The sequence below is a fragment of the Phyllostomus discolor genome, chromosome 1, assembly GCF_004126475.2.
Source record: "Phyllostomus discolor isolate MPI-MPIP mPhyDis1 chromosome 1, mPhyDis1.pri.v3, whole genome shotgun sequence".
NCBI lineage: Eukaryota > Metazoa > Chordata > Mammalia > Chiroptera > Phyllostomidae > Phyllostomus > Phyllostomus discolor.
This window is the reverse complement of record NC_040903.2, coordinates 125105294-125119432: the sequence shown is the minus strand read 5'-3', so window position 1 is coordinate 125119432 and position 14139 is coordinate 125105294. Positions and strand designations below refer to the sequence as shown.

Genomic DNA, 14139 nt, shown 5'->3' with positions numbered 1-14139 from the left:
ATGGCAGAATCTGCCCAAGGACAGAGCTGAGATACAATAATGTAGTGATAAGACCATGGTGGCTGGGTATGTGACTGAAACCAGTTCAAGCTTCTATATAAACTTTTAAGACTTGGAAGGTAGATGTGAAAAACTGTTTTATGGCCACCCAAGCCAAGCCTCATAAGTAAGTTCTCTTACTTCTTAAGGCTGCTACCTACGAAGCTGAAGCATTCTCCCTTTTTATTTGGTGTCTCTCTGCACTCTAAATATGGGGACCAGGCCAATTTCAGATTCTACCAAGGGAGTTTCAGAGGAGGCTGTGACCCAATAACACCTTTTCCAAAAATTAACACAAAAATGGATCACAGACCTATATGTAAAATGCAAAGCTATTGAACTTCTAGAAGATAACATTGAAGTCAGTATAGGTGACCTTATGTTTTCTGACTGGTTTTAAGATATAATACCAAAGGAAAATCCATGAAAAATACAAGTTGACAAGTCAGACTTCATTAAAATTAAGGATGCACGTTCTGAAAAAGATACTTTTAAGGAAATAGAAAGACAAGCCAAAAACTGCGAGAAAATATTTGCAAATCATGTCTAATGAAGGACTTACATCTAAAATATACAATGAACTGGTTAAATGCAACCATTTAAAAGAACAAATATAGGAAAAAAATTCGAATAGATGCTTCATCAAAGAAGATATACAGATGTCCAATATCCATATGAAAAGATGTTGAACATTATATATCATTAGTAAAATGCAAATTAAAATAACAATAAGACACCAATATGTACTCATCAGAATGGCAAATTTTTAAAAAATAACTAATAATACCAAATTATTAGCTGGTGAGAATGTGGAGCAATGAATGTATTGCTAATGAGAATGCTAATGACATAGCCACTTTAAAAAATAGTTTGACAGTTTTTCACAAAGCTAAGCAATTTTTACCATACAATTTAGCAATATTTTTCCTATATATTTATGCAAATGAGTTGAAAAGCTGTATCCAAAAGACTCTGAACAAAATATAGTGGCTTCACTCATAATTGTGAAAAATCAGAGGCCAATAAGATGGCCTTCAATAGGTGGGTGGATAAACAAACTTTGATATTTGTATAATAGAACACTATCTCACAATAACAAGAAATGATCTCTCAAGTCAAAAGAGATATGGAAGATTCTTAAATGTATATTTATAAGTGAAAGAAGACAGTCTGCAAAGAATTATTATTCCCACCAAATGGTGTTCTGGAAAAGACAAAACTATGGAGACAGTAAAAAGAATGATGTCTCACGTGATTTCCTGGATGGGGTAAAGAGATGATGAATACATTGAGTACAGAGTGCTTTATGGTCATGAAATTATCCTGTATAATGCTGTAGTGATGGACACATTATACTATGCATTTGTCAGAACCCATTGAACCATTCAATACAAAGAGTGAACTTTATGGAAACCATGGTCATTAGTCAATAATATATCAAATTGGTTATTAATTATAACAAAAGTATCACACTAATAGAAGATGATAATAATGGAAGATCTTTGTGTAAGAAAGTTAAGAGGGTACATAAAAACTCATTACATTATCTTTTTTCTTGTAAATCTAAAACTGTTCAAAAATAAAATCTGTTAATTAAAAAGGTTAGAAAACTTGAGATTAAATTTTTTTTTGTCAGCATAGTAAGATCATCTGTTCTGTATGTGTGAAATAGTCCTGGAACATAAGATGTTTTCTCTGAAGTGGCTCAACACTTAACTTTTAAGCCCTGTCAATATCCTACGTCAATAACAATTAGCACACTACCAGATAAATTAATTTTTATTTTATTGGAGAGAATAATTATATCATTAAAGTCTTTCTACTGAGGTTTCTCATTAGTTTAAGTTACAGTACTATAACATTTGATAATTAGTGACATATTTATATCTAGACCAAACAGTTGCTTCCTTGGCAATTTATTGATAATTTATTTAATTAAAATTTTTCAGTCCCAATAGGCCACATTTTGTACATTCATTAATGTAATTCTCCATCACCATATTCATTTTGTGTGTGAATTACTTTAATAAAAATATTATTTAAGTTTATACAGGTGAAAAGCTAACTGGCTTCTATTGGCTTCTATAATCCATAAGTTGTATATGATGTTTTCATTTTAGATACTTTCTTCTAGAAACTTCTCTAAGAATCTCACAGATTGTCACTTTTACTTTTATAGAAAAGGAAATTTAATCTTAAAGAAGTAAATGTAGGAAGTGGTAACATTGAGCTTTATATCAAGTTCCCTCAGAAACAAACAAAAATAATCTCAAACATTTTCATTGCATTGTGATACCCTTTTCTTTAAAGGTAGAGAGAAATCTGTACAATTATAGTACTTTTCAGATTAAATTTTACAATATGATTCAAGACAGCTGAAAATATCTCCAAAAAGCAATTCTGACTGCATTATCTAAAATGACTTCCATGAGAAAAACAAGGATATCTAGAGAAATTGACTGATTTGCACACAGTATTCTTCAATCTTTTCACACTTTAAACACAGTCTTCTACAATAAACAAATAGGAAACTTGATAATAAATAGTAATAAAAGTAGGTACAACAGAGCTGAAGAAATGACGTGAAGACTAAAAACCCAAATAAACAGATCTTGTGAATACATTACTATTATAAAAGAAGAAAGAGAAACAAATGAAGGAGAAGATTTATGTGTATGTTTGATTGTTAGGAAAGACCTGCTCTCTTTTTAATCTAAAAAGTACTAACTAAACATCAATAATAATTAATAATAATAATAATAATAATACCTACCAAAAATCAGTGCTAGGTACTAATATAGCAGGGAACCCTCCCACCGGAACTGAGGGAGGGGCAGGGAAGCTTCCAGGACCGCACATGAGCAATAGCCGCAGTGTGGCTGCCAAACCAAAGTATATTGACCAGACAACCAGAACAATGACCACAGCTATTTACAGCATGCAGGGTATTCTGGAGGCAGCCTTTAAAAGCAGAGTGCGAGGAAGTACTACTGTTTTCCTTCCTCTCTTTCCCCACTGCGGGGCTGGTGTTCCTGGGCCTTGGGCCTTGAGGACCGCGTGGTACCAGAACATTCCCGGAGTGCTCCAGGGCCTGCCTGAAATGCAATGGGAGCTATTCTGGTAACAAGGCTGATGAGGTCTGGGAACAGCACAGGCGGGTGAAAAGACACGTGCTTCCGAATAGGAAGCAACAGCAGCTCTCACCACAGCAGCCACTGCCCACCACCCACGTGCTCCTCCAGTGGGGACCAGTCAGCCACAGCAGTTCTTCCTGTTGCTGCTGCTCCACCCGTTCTAGCCAGAGCTGGTACTTGGACACACTACACCAACAAGTGGGACCAGGTTTAGTGGACCTGTTGGTGCTAGTCTTGGAAACCATGTAGCCAGATGATGAGCCCCATACTCTTCCCTTGCATGAGAAGCCACAGTGCCACTAGCAACTGGGACTGTGTTGCACAGGTCTTTCCCAGCTAAGCACACAGGTGCACCAGAAAGCACCACTGGCAGAGGGAGAGTGAAGCTCACTGTGACTAGGGCACCTGGATGCACAGATTACAAAGGATGCTTGAACCAGACAGCTACAGGAAAAAAGCCAAGCCACCTACATTTCTTAAAGAATGATGCCTTTGGGGTGGGGGGAAGAGGTTCCTGGTGCAGCCTTCAGCTGAGCTGGCAGAGGGGGCCAGAGTTATTTGGGGGGGATGTCTTAGAAGAAATGGACTTTGAGGCAGAAACCTGCCATTATTTCAAACTGTATATACTTTAAATAAAAGATTCCTGTTCCTTTATACCGAGCTCTGTCTCCAGAGTTTTTGCCTACTGGTAGTGAGTGGTAGGACCCTACTGGTTGTTTGGCTACAATAATGGCATCCAACATGGGGAACTAGCTGCTCAAGGCAGCTTGACATTCCCCTGCCCTTCACCATCCCCACCCCCAAGCAGTAGAACTGTGGAGCTTCCTAGTTGCTGGGATTTTTTCTCTGCCCAGCCCCTAGAGGTGTCAATCACTTAAACACGCCTGGCAAGTGGAAAGAAAAATGGTCTGGAAAGGCAACAGACCCCAGGAAGGAAAAAGGATCACCTGAGTTTGGGGGCTGTAAACCAGGGTCCAGGAGAGAGCTGGCCAAGTTTTGGGGAGGCCATTGCTTGTGGATCACCATGGGATTGATTGGCAGGACACTTGAGAGTGAGCACTAGTTTAGAATAATGGAGTTGATGCTAGCTGTGTTTGTATATTCCCAGTTTGCCTGGGGCCTCATTGTGTTCATACTTACTGGTCTGTACACCAGACAACCAGGAGCTATTATGCTTTGGCTCCTGGAAGGAGCCCACAGGGTCAGATTTTACAGGAATTGATTTACTCTGCAACAGTGTTTGGCTGATGTATATTTTAGATTGCAGGGCAAAATGGCCCCTAAATGGTTCCGTAGTTTACTGTACCATCATGCAATTGAACCTATACTGCAAAAAGTTAGCCAAATGGCTCAAGATTTTCTACATTAAGACATTAATTTTGTTGCATAATAAGATTTCACCAGAGACGGGGAATTGCTTGATGGTACAGAGAAGGGAAGTGGCTTCAAACCCCCCTCCTCTCTGATAGTAAAACAAGGGAAAGTCACGGCAATGCTCTGAACCCAGGGGATATGAGATTGTAGCAGGAAGACCTTTTCCCTGGCCTTCTGTAAGGCTGGGCAGGTGGCTCCAGGGCAAGGCTGCAGAGCTCCGGCAGGACAATGTGGCTGGAGCAGCTGATTGCCACGACTCGAGCCAACAAATGCTGTTAAATCAGCTGGAAGAAATCTTGGGCTTTCAGGACCCTTCTTTCCTTCATGAAGCTCTGAAGGTGCTCAATAGTGACATCACTCTGACAGTCAGTCTTCTCACTAATAATAGAATTAAGGAGTCCAGTCAAGACACTATTGCTATAGAACCACCTGAAGTAGAAGGGAGTGCTTCCAACAAAAAATGTAATAGCAAAAGTAATAGGCCTTTCTCATGGAAACAAAGACGATCATCAGGCTGTCATTACTCTGAGTCTACTGAAGTCCCCCAAATTTTAGGCTGGTAGGAGAAACATTAATAGAATACACAAGGCAACCCCTCCAGAAACTGAACATTCGAAAAGAAACACTATGAAGGCTGGGGAGAAAACCCCAGTCCCAAGGACTGGAGGTGAGTTGATGTTTGGCCAGTTGGGATGAAAAATTTTGGCAATACATGTTGGTTTAGTGCTGTTATTCAGTCTCTCTTTCAAATGCCTGAACTTCAAAGACTTGTCGTCAGCTACAGCCTTCCACAGAATGTATTTGAGAGTTGTCCAAGTCACACAGAAAAGAGAAATATCATGTTTATGTGGGAGGTTAAATATTTGTTTGCTCGGATGATGGGATCAAATCACAGATTTGTTGACCTTTCAGCAGCCTTGGATCTCATAAAGGGAGCATTCCAATCACCTAAGGAACAGCAGCAAGATGTGACTGAATTTACACGAAAGCTCCTGGATTGGCTAGAGGATGTGTTTCAGCTGGCTGTTCATGCTGACAGCAATCATAGGAAGAAATCTGAAAATCCAACGGTGCAGCAATTCTATGGTACTTTCCTCACTGAAGGGGTTTGTGAAGGAAATTCCTTTTTTTAACAGGAAGACCTTCAGCCAGCATCCCCTTCATATAAATAGTTATTGCAACTTAGACAAATGTTTGGAAGGAGCCATGGTGGAGGATGACATTGAACTGCTTCCTTCCAGTCATTCAATGAAGTATGGACAGGAGTGTTGGTTTACAAAAGTACTCCCAGTGTTGAATTTTGAACTCTCAAGATTTGAGAATAATCAATCCCTTGGTCAGCCAGAAAAAAAATTCCTAATAAGCTGGCATTTCCTCAGATCATTTACATGGACATGTACAGAAATGAAGAGTTTGTTTAAAGTAAGAGTGTATTTGGAAGTTGAAGGAAGAAGTTAAAATCCTGCAGCAAAATCTAGAAATGTATGTAATTGAATTTGCTAGCACAAAACCTGCCCCAGAAAGCTCTATGTGTCAAAGTGGTACATGCAGGACATTACTACTTTCTTCAGTATGCTGACCTGACCTGACATCTAAGGAAAGTATAAGTAAAGAAAGCTCCTCTCAGGATGTTGAAAGTATCTTTTCTGCAGCAATGAATTAGCCTCTTACATCCTCCCAGTCTTCTATGGAAATGTCTACACGCCCCACTCCTCACACAGTTATAGATGAGGAGATAAACATTGTTTAAGAGCTGTCTTCAGAGGCAGAGGAATGAGATTGAACAAGATATACAAGATTTAAAGAATTGTATTGCAAGCACTACCCAAATTATTAACCCCACGAAGGTCACAGTCAAAAAATTTGACTGGTTGCATGTATCCGAGAGATACATGCATTACTAGAATGAGCTGAAATGCAAAAAATAAAAATAAAACATTGCAAATTTGCATTTATAATGTTTATATAATATACATGATTTTTTATTTGCTTTCAGTTACAATATAAAAATTATTAAACAGAAATATAAAACATAAAGAATAATAATTTTTCTTTTCAAATAATGGATATTGCTAAAAAATACTTCCAAATGTCTTTAACATTAATTAATTGGAATTTTCAATAGTTGGCTTTGCAAAATATTTGTAACAGCCATCAGCAACAATATCACTTTGCTAAAGGCATAAATACTTTTCACAACACTTGCAAAAATATTTTGTTAAGTGATTTGTTTTGGATGCATAGAATCTAACACATCTTTTTCTTTTTCTGCTTGTCAAGGGAGCTGTATCTATGTCATTGTTAGATTTTTCTTTCAATTTGTGTTTGAAATTGATGACGTTTCAGGTGTGATGGCTCACATACACCTGTAGAGATTTCTTAATATATTTTATCTGTTCTGACACTGTGTTACGAGATTTCTAATAAATATTCTGCACTTTACTTTCACATTGCTGTTCATCATATGAATAGTCTGAGCATTTATCCTGAAATATTCAAAATCATGTAGAATATAACCACAGGCCATCTTCTGGTGTTCCTGAGCACACTACATGTACCAGTTGTTAGGCCCACAGTGCCCAGTCCTGACTTCATTTGGTTGTAATAGTCTATGATGTCAGGCTTTTATGAATCTAAATTTATGGCATCATCAAAATGCATACTTGAAACATAAATTATGTTTTTCTCATTTTTTGGCATATGAGATACAAGTACGTAATCTTCCCCAAAAGGATATAAATTGGATTTTTTTAGGCATATTTTTAGAAGACACAAATTCAGGGAGTAGTTGGGGTTTATTCTTGTAAACTGGACCTGAATATGAAAGTCATTTCTTTTTCAAGTCAGAGATAAGGTTTATATCAGTGAACCGGTTATCTGTTGTAATACTATGTTTTGATGAGTAAATGGGTTCTGCGAGTCTCTTAATTACATCTGCTGGTTATTACTAATTAAGTAAGGGCTGCTTACCAGCATATATTTCAAGATTTCCTATATAAAATACTTTCGAGTCAATCATAGCAAAAATTTTATACCATATTTACTGGGCTTGGATGGAATATACTGTTTAAACCCACATTTGCCTCTAAACCCAGGTAGCATTATGTCTGTTGTTACATTCTGTCACATAGAGTAACATAATTTACAATTTTCTACAGATGCTGAGAAAATGACTCTCACAGCTACTAATTTATCCACTTTCAGGTGTTCTAAGCAGGTAAGTTTCTCACCAAACCTGATACAATTATGAATAAATCTAAATTTCTGTAAAGATATTGTAATTCTAAAAGTTCAGTCACACTACCACTTGTAGCCCATAAATCCTGCAAATTTAGCCAATTGCTGTAATACAAACCAGCTAGATTTGAGGCCTAAAAATGCTTTCGATTCAGTTTTGTCTATTTGTTTAGCATGTCTTTCTCATGAAAACCAGCTTGAGATAGAATTGATGTATTTATTTGTATATTGTGAGGTTATGTTTAAAATATAATTTGTGATATAATAGTTCCAAGTTTCAAGTTCTGCCTTGGCACTGTTTGCATTTGGCCAAACTAATGGAAGTTGACACAAAATATTCTGTGGCCATTTTCTAATTTGTTGTCTTATTGAATTTCCCCTCCATTTTGATTCTTTATTCTTTCCAAAAATACACTCTTCATTTGTCTCTAATTCATCTTCACTCTCTTCACTAGAAATATCTTGCTCGGTATCCAAATCTTCTGAACAAACTTCCATTAATCTTCATATTCTAAATCACTTTTTTGCATAAATAAATGTACTCTATATCTAAAAAGCAGTAACACTCTTTCCATTCTCATTTCTTCTTTTTCTCATAATGTGCAGCATCAGGTAGAACAATCTCTTCAAGGTTGCTCCAAAGCCCGTGGGAGTGAATGCTCTGGTAGACTGGGGGCTCTGCTGATGGGGACCACGCCACATGAAAGTGATGCTCTTACTCTGCCTGATCACCTCTGTACCACTCATTTGTAGTCTGGTTGGTGGCAGCCAGGTATAGAGCAAAGCACAGGAAACCTCCCAGGAGGAAGCTCAGCACCATGACAAGGCCCAGCAAAAAGGCAGTCCTTGGGAAGGTCAGGAACAGGTACTGAATAAGAATGGCAGTGTCAACAACCTGGGAGTGTCCAAGGTCATCAATATAAGTCTTCAGGTACAGGTCTGACAACATCACCAACCAGACCAGAAACACAGCGCTCACAATGGCCATAGTGGCAGCTAACACTGTCAATATCAGGAGGTAGATGAGGAAATACCTGGCATTCCAGGCCCCAATGCAGTTGTTCACCCAAACACAACGATGGTCAAAGCAGTGCATACATCGGGTACACACTGCAGTGTTCAGATCATGCTAGTTTCCTTAAGTCATAAGCAGAGTACATCAATTTCTTTAGGAACATGACTTCATTGAATTCATAAGCTTGAATAATAATTTGTTTTATTTTGTTATGGTACTAGGGTGAGTTACACAACTTATGGTGAAAAACACCAGGTTTACAATCAGCAGCAGATAAGGCAGAAGAAAGTAACAAAAGGAGATGTCCAGCTCTTGACAGTAGCCAAATATTTCCCAGATATAGTCAGTATAAACCATTCCTTTCAAGATGAGGTGTAGGATAATGAAGGTATAGTTTTGTGTGTGAAAGAAATAATGGAGCAAACTTAGCATGGCTCTCTGAAGGCATTCTGGAATTATATTGGAAAATATCTGTGCGCCTCCCCTGACCAGGCCTTTCAGGTAATGGGTTTTTGAGCAGATGTAAATCATAATACCACCAAGCAGCACTAAAACCAAGTAGAACAAGAAGAAAACAAGAAAGTCTACCCTAGGGATATTTCTCTTTTTTGGATAATTTTAGGCAGGCAGCTTTGGCATTCCTCCTGCCAGCATTCACAAGGAATTCCAATCACATCTCCTCTTATGTAGAGGCATGCACCTGAAACAACAGGTGATGCACAAGGCTGCAGGAGACACAGCTCCTCCAGCAGGCTGAATCTGGCTCCAAGGGCTACCAATAGCCAGAATGCATCCACACTGGTGCCTTCAGCTAAATCACTTTTATTTTCACATTTGACTGTCATTTTCATCATTGGACTTGAGTAGCATTCACTGAAGTTCTCCAACATCTCTTGGATTGTCAAATCAATATATTTTTCTAGTCATTTTCAATGGCAAATGAAAAAAAGCACAATACTGACTTCAAAGTTTTCAAGGAAAAAAAATAAACTACACCAAAACTGACTTCAGAGTTCGTGGTATCTCTCAGACACAATTTACTATCAAATATCACATACCCATATGAAACATTTGTTATAACCAAACTACCAGCTTAAATGTTATGGCTTAACATTAGTCATGTACAAACATTCACCTAATCATGACTTTGAACCTATGGATCTGATATGTGTAACATATTTAAGAAAAGAGTTGTTTGTATCTCTCAGATCAACCATGACCTCTGGATGGTCAAGCAGATGTACTGCCATCCTCTCCTTTGTCAAGTGCCTTATCACTTGTGTGAAGTTCTTGATCACAAAAAACAAAAAAATGCTAGACACTACTGCACCTATATCAGTAATCAACCCTGAAAAGTCTGGCTCAAGTACAATAACATCTCTGTTACTGAATCTTTCTGGGAAGAACTTGAAGGAGATTCTATGGAGGCTGGAGAAATATCATTGCTTAATGTCTAACGTCCATTGACAACAAGCTACCCCACTTCAATGCAGAGGCAGCCCCAAGTAAATCAGAGAAGATGCTAGGAGAATTGTAAGCCTCATCTGGTGAACTTAAGCTTTACATTTAGTAAGATAATGGAGATTTGAACAGGAAGTAGAGGAGTGGGAAGAAGAGAAGTCTTGTAAGTTTCTCAGATGGAATCCTCCACCAACTCAACATCACAGTATTTCTATACATCACAAGAGCCTTCACTAGCCTCTTCTCATGGGGTTCATTGCTAGTCATCTGGACATGCTGTGATTGTTAAAGAGAAGACTGACCAGGCCACTACAAAGGCAACACATGCCTATGGGAAGAGTGGTGTGGAGGCAGTTGTATTGAGGTGTTCCATGGAAAATACTCCAGGCTCTATTGGCAAAAAATGGGACCAAAGAGCCTGTGTTTCAAGAAGTTAAAAATGGTGTGGGGATTTTCAAAGTTTTTACATGTGTTTTTATGTATTGGTATATATGTGTTAGTTCCTTAACAGTATTTCCAATCTATCCACTTCCTTACCTGAACCTGAGAAATGGGAGCATGTTGTCTCACATTTCTTGGTTGTTCATATATTTGTAGATTATTTTCAAATTATAAACAAATTTAAATGTTTATATGGCAAAAAAGTAAAGTAAGTTTATGTAGGGGAACGTGTTTACAGATTTGAGGACTTTCAGCTGCCAGATATTGGGTTTGAGTGTGGCCCTTCCCATTTTTTTAAAAGACAGGATTAAAAGTGTACTATGGTTATTCATTTCTGCCTAAATAGTTTGGACAGAATATGTCCAAAAGTGTTAAAGGGGGGATCTCAGGATAATCCTCTCAGCCTAATTTGAGTTGAATATAGTGGGCAATAGGACTTTGGACAGGTGTGGCACGCCTCACACACCTTCCTCAAAGGAAGCCACTCTTTCCTGATCAAAAACACTGTAGAATTAGTCCCTGTTGGTTATTTTGTTGTTATAGTTTTAATTGTGCCTTCTAAACCTCTTGCCAAATTTGTTGCCTCCAGAATGCAACAAGGATGCCAATTCATCTGCAATGCCATCCTTTAAACATCATGCATGCCATTTTCCAGGGACATCTAACCTGACCTGGACTTTGCAAGATCCTTCTCCCTCACTGTGAAGATTCCTCTCTACTACAGACCCTTTTTGGTTAAGGAACTCTGGACAAAGGAATAGGTAGGACTATGCATCTTGGCCAGCAGGAAGTAGTTAAGAAGAATGAGGCCTTTGTCCATTTGCCTTTATAAAATTCCAAGAGTGTTAAGGGGGGGATTATAATTGGGATCCCCCCCCCAAGAAATGAGGAAAGGGCAGGGAAGCACCAAGGATGACATGAGTGGCAGCAGCAGTGAGGCTGCTGAAACAGCCTACTTTGCCCTGACAACCAGGGTGATGTCACAGCTATTTCCTGCACATAGGAAATATTGGGGGCAGCCTTGATAAGGGGAGCATGCAAAAATCCTGTGTTCTTTGTTCTCCCTTCTTTCCTGTCCACAAGAGGCTGGAGTTCCTGGGCCTTGGACCTTGAGGACCACATGGTCCAGGAACATTCCAAGTGCCCCTCCCCAAACACTCCAGGACCTACCTGGAGCAGAGCAGACACTAGGCCAGTAAAAGGAGAAGAGAGGAGGCTTGGGATGGTGGGGCCTAAGTAGCTGTACAGCTAGGTGACAAGCCCTGGGCCCCTCCTTTGTATAGGAAGCTGTGGCAGCTCTCATCACAGCAGCAGCCTGCCCGCCACCAGCACACTCCTCAAGTGGGGGGCCTCAGCAGGAGCAGCTCACACTGAGGCAGCTACCCCCTGTCACCTGTTTGCTCCTCCAATGGATCCTTATCAGCAATGGTGATTCCCACTGTTGCTGCAGCTCCACCCATTCCAGCCAGGGTAGTGCCTCAACCCACCACACCAATGTGGGAGACACAGCTTAGTGGACTGGTTGGTGCCACTTCTGGAAACCACGTAGCCAGGCATTGATACCTACACCTCTCTCCTGCATGGGAAGCTGCAGTGGTTCTGATGACTTGAGCTGTGCTGTGTAGTTCCTGCCTGACTGGGCACACAGATGCACTGGAGGGAAGTGGCTGGAGAAAGAGAACAGTGTGCCATGAGTAGGATGCCTGGATGTACAGACACTGAAGGATGTCTAAAGCCAGACAGTAGCTGAAAACCAGCTAAACCACATACATTTCTTAAAGGACAATATCTTAGGGCAGAAGAGGTTCCTGGCACAATCTTGAACTGAGCTGGCAGAGGGTGGCAGAGTGTAGCAGGGTGATTTTTGGGGGGTATCTTAGATGAAATTGACTTTGAGACAGAAACCTGCCATTATTTCAAACTGTATATACTTTAAATAAAAGATTCCTTTCCTTTCCACCAAATTCTGTTCCTAGAGTTTTTGCCTATTGGCAGTGAGTGGTAGGACCCCACTGGTTGTTTAGCAACAGAATAATTGTAAAAATAATCTAAACAAATTAAATTTGTTAAATTTAACTTAAAATATCTTGGTCTGAGTGTAGTATTGACTGATCTAGATAATAAAAATTATAGAATTGGTACCCTTAATAAATTTGGTGGCTTCAATTCCCAGTCAGGGCCCATGCCTGGGTGTCAGGCCCTGGCCCCCAGCAACCACACATTGATGTTTCTTTCTTTCTCTCTTTCTCCCTCCCTTCCCTCTCTGGAAGGAAATGGATAAATAAAATCTTTAAAAAAGAATCTTTAAAAAAATAATAAATTTGGTGGCAAGTGAGAGGTGATGAGGAACTAAAGACTAAGTAAAGTTGTTCCAACTTTTTAAAAATGAAATAAATTAATTTTGAAAATTAGAAATAAGCAAGTTTGGAATCTGTTCAAGGCAGATCTGCCTAAAAAGATCCCTTAGAAATTTGTGAGTTAGAAATACCAGTTTTTGCAGTGGTAGGACATGATAATAGAGTTTAAAATAACAGAATATTTTCATATTTATGTGAAAAAGTCAATATTTCTTACCTCATAAGGTCTCTATAACAGAACTCCTGATAAATATCAAAAAAAGGAGATAAAAAGAGAAAAGAACGTGCTTTATTGTACAGGTTGAAAAATTTCAATAATATCAATACTTAATCATGTTAATCTGTGGACCATAAGCTAGTAAGACACACCCATAAAACTATACATTTACATAATGGAATATTATGCAGAAGAAGGAAAGAAAGAATGCCTACCTTTTAGCTATAGCAAGGATGGAATTGGAGAATATTATGATAAATGAAATATGCCAGTTAGGTAAAAGACAAATACCATATGATCTCACCTGTAAGAGGAATCTAATGAACAAAATGGACTAATGAACAAAATAGAACCACAGGCATGGGAACATGGAACAGATTGACAGTGACCAGAATGGGGGGAGGGAATACTAGTGGAAAGAAGGGGAAGGGAGTAGTCAAAAGACATATGAATGACCCATGGACATGGACAATAGTGTGGAAATTGACTATGGAATTGGGGAGTAGGATGGACAAAGGAGGGCAAAGGGGGAAAATTGGGACAATTTTACTAGAATAACAATTTAAAATGATAAAAAAGTACACACCCAAACTAAAAGCCCCAACTGTGTTTTTTTGCTTTGTTTTTTAATTATTAAACACAAATGGACAATCAAGGATCATCACATATTTAAAAAAAAAAACAGCCATATAAAACAGAAAGGGAAATAAGCAAATAAAAATATGTGTCAAGAAATAAACAAATATAAATAAAGGAACACCAAGAGAACTTTACAGAACATAGAACCTCACAAAACTACCTTCAGATAGTAAACACAGAACAACAAAGGGAAATTCATTCATAGAGCATCAGAAAATATTAAAA

The 14139-nt window shown here is 38.7% G+C and overlaps 2 pseudogenes; one reads left to right on the top strand and one right to left on the bottom strand.

The window, feature by feature from the left end:
* The first annotated feature begins 4801 nt into the window (after window positions 1–4801).
* LOC114492050 lies at window positions 4802–12215 on the top strand (annotated as a pseudogene).
* LOC114491466 lies at window positions 8336–9453 on the bottom strand (annotated as a pseudogene).
* Window positions 12216–14139: the final 1924 nt, after the last annotated feature.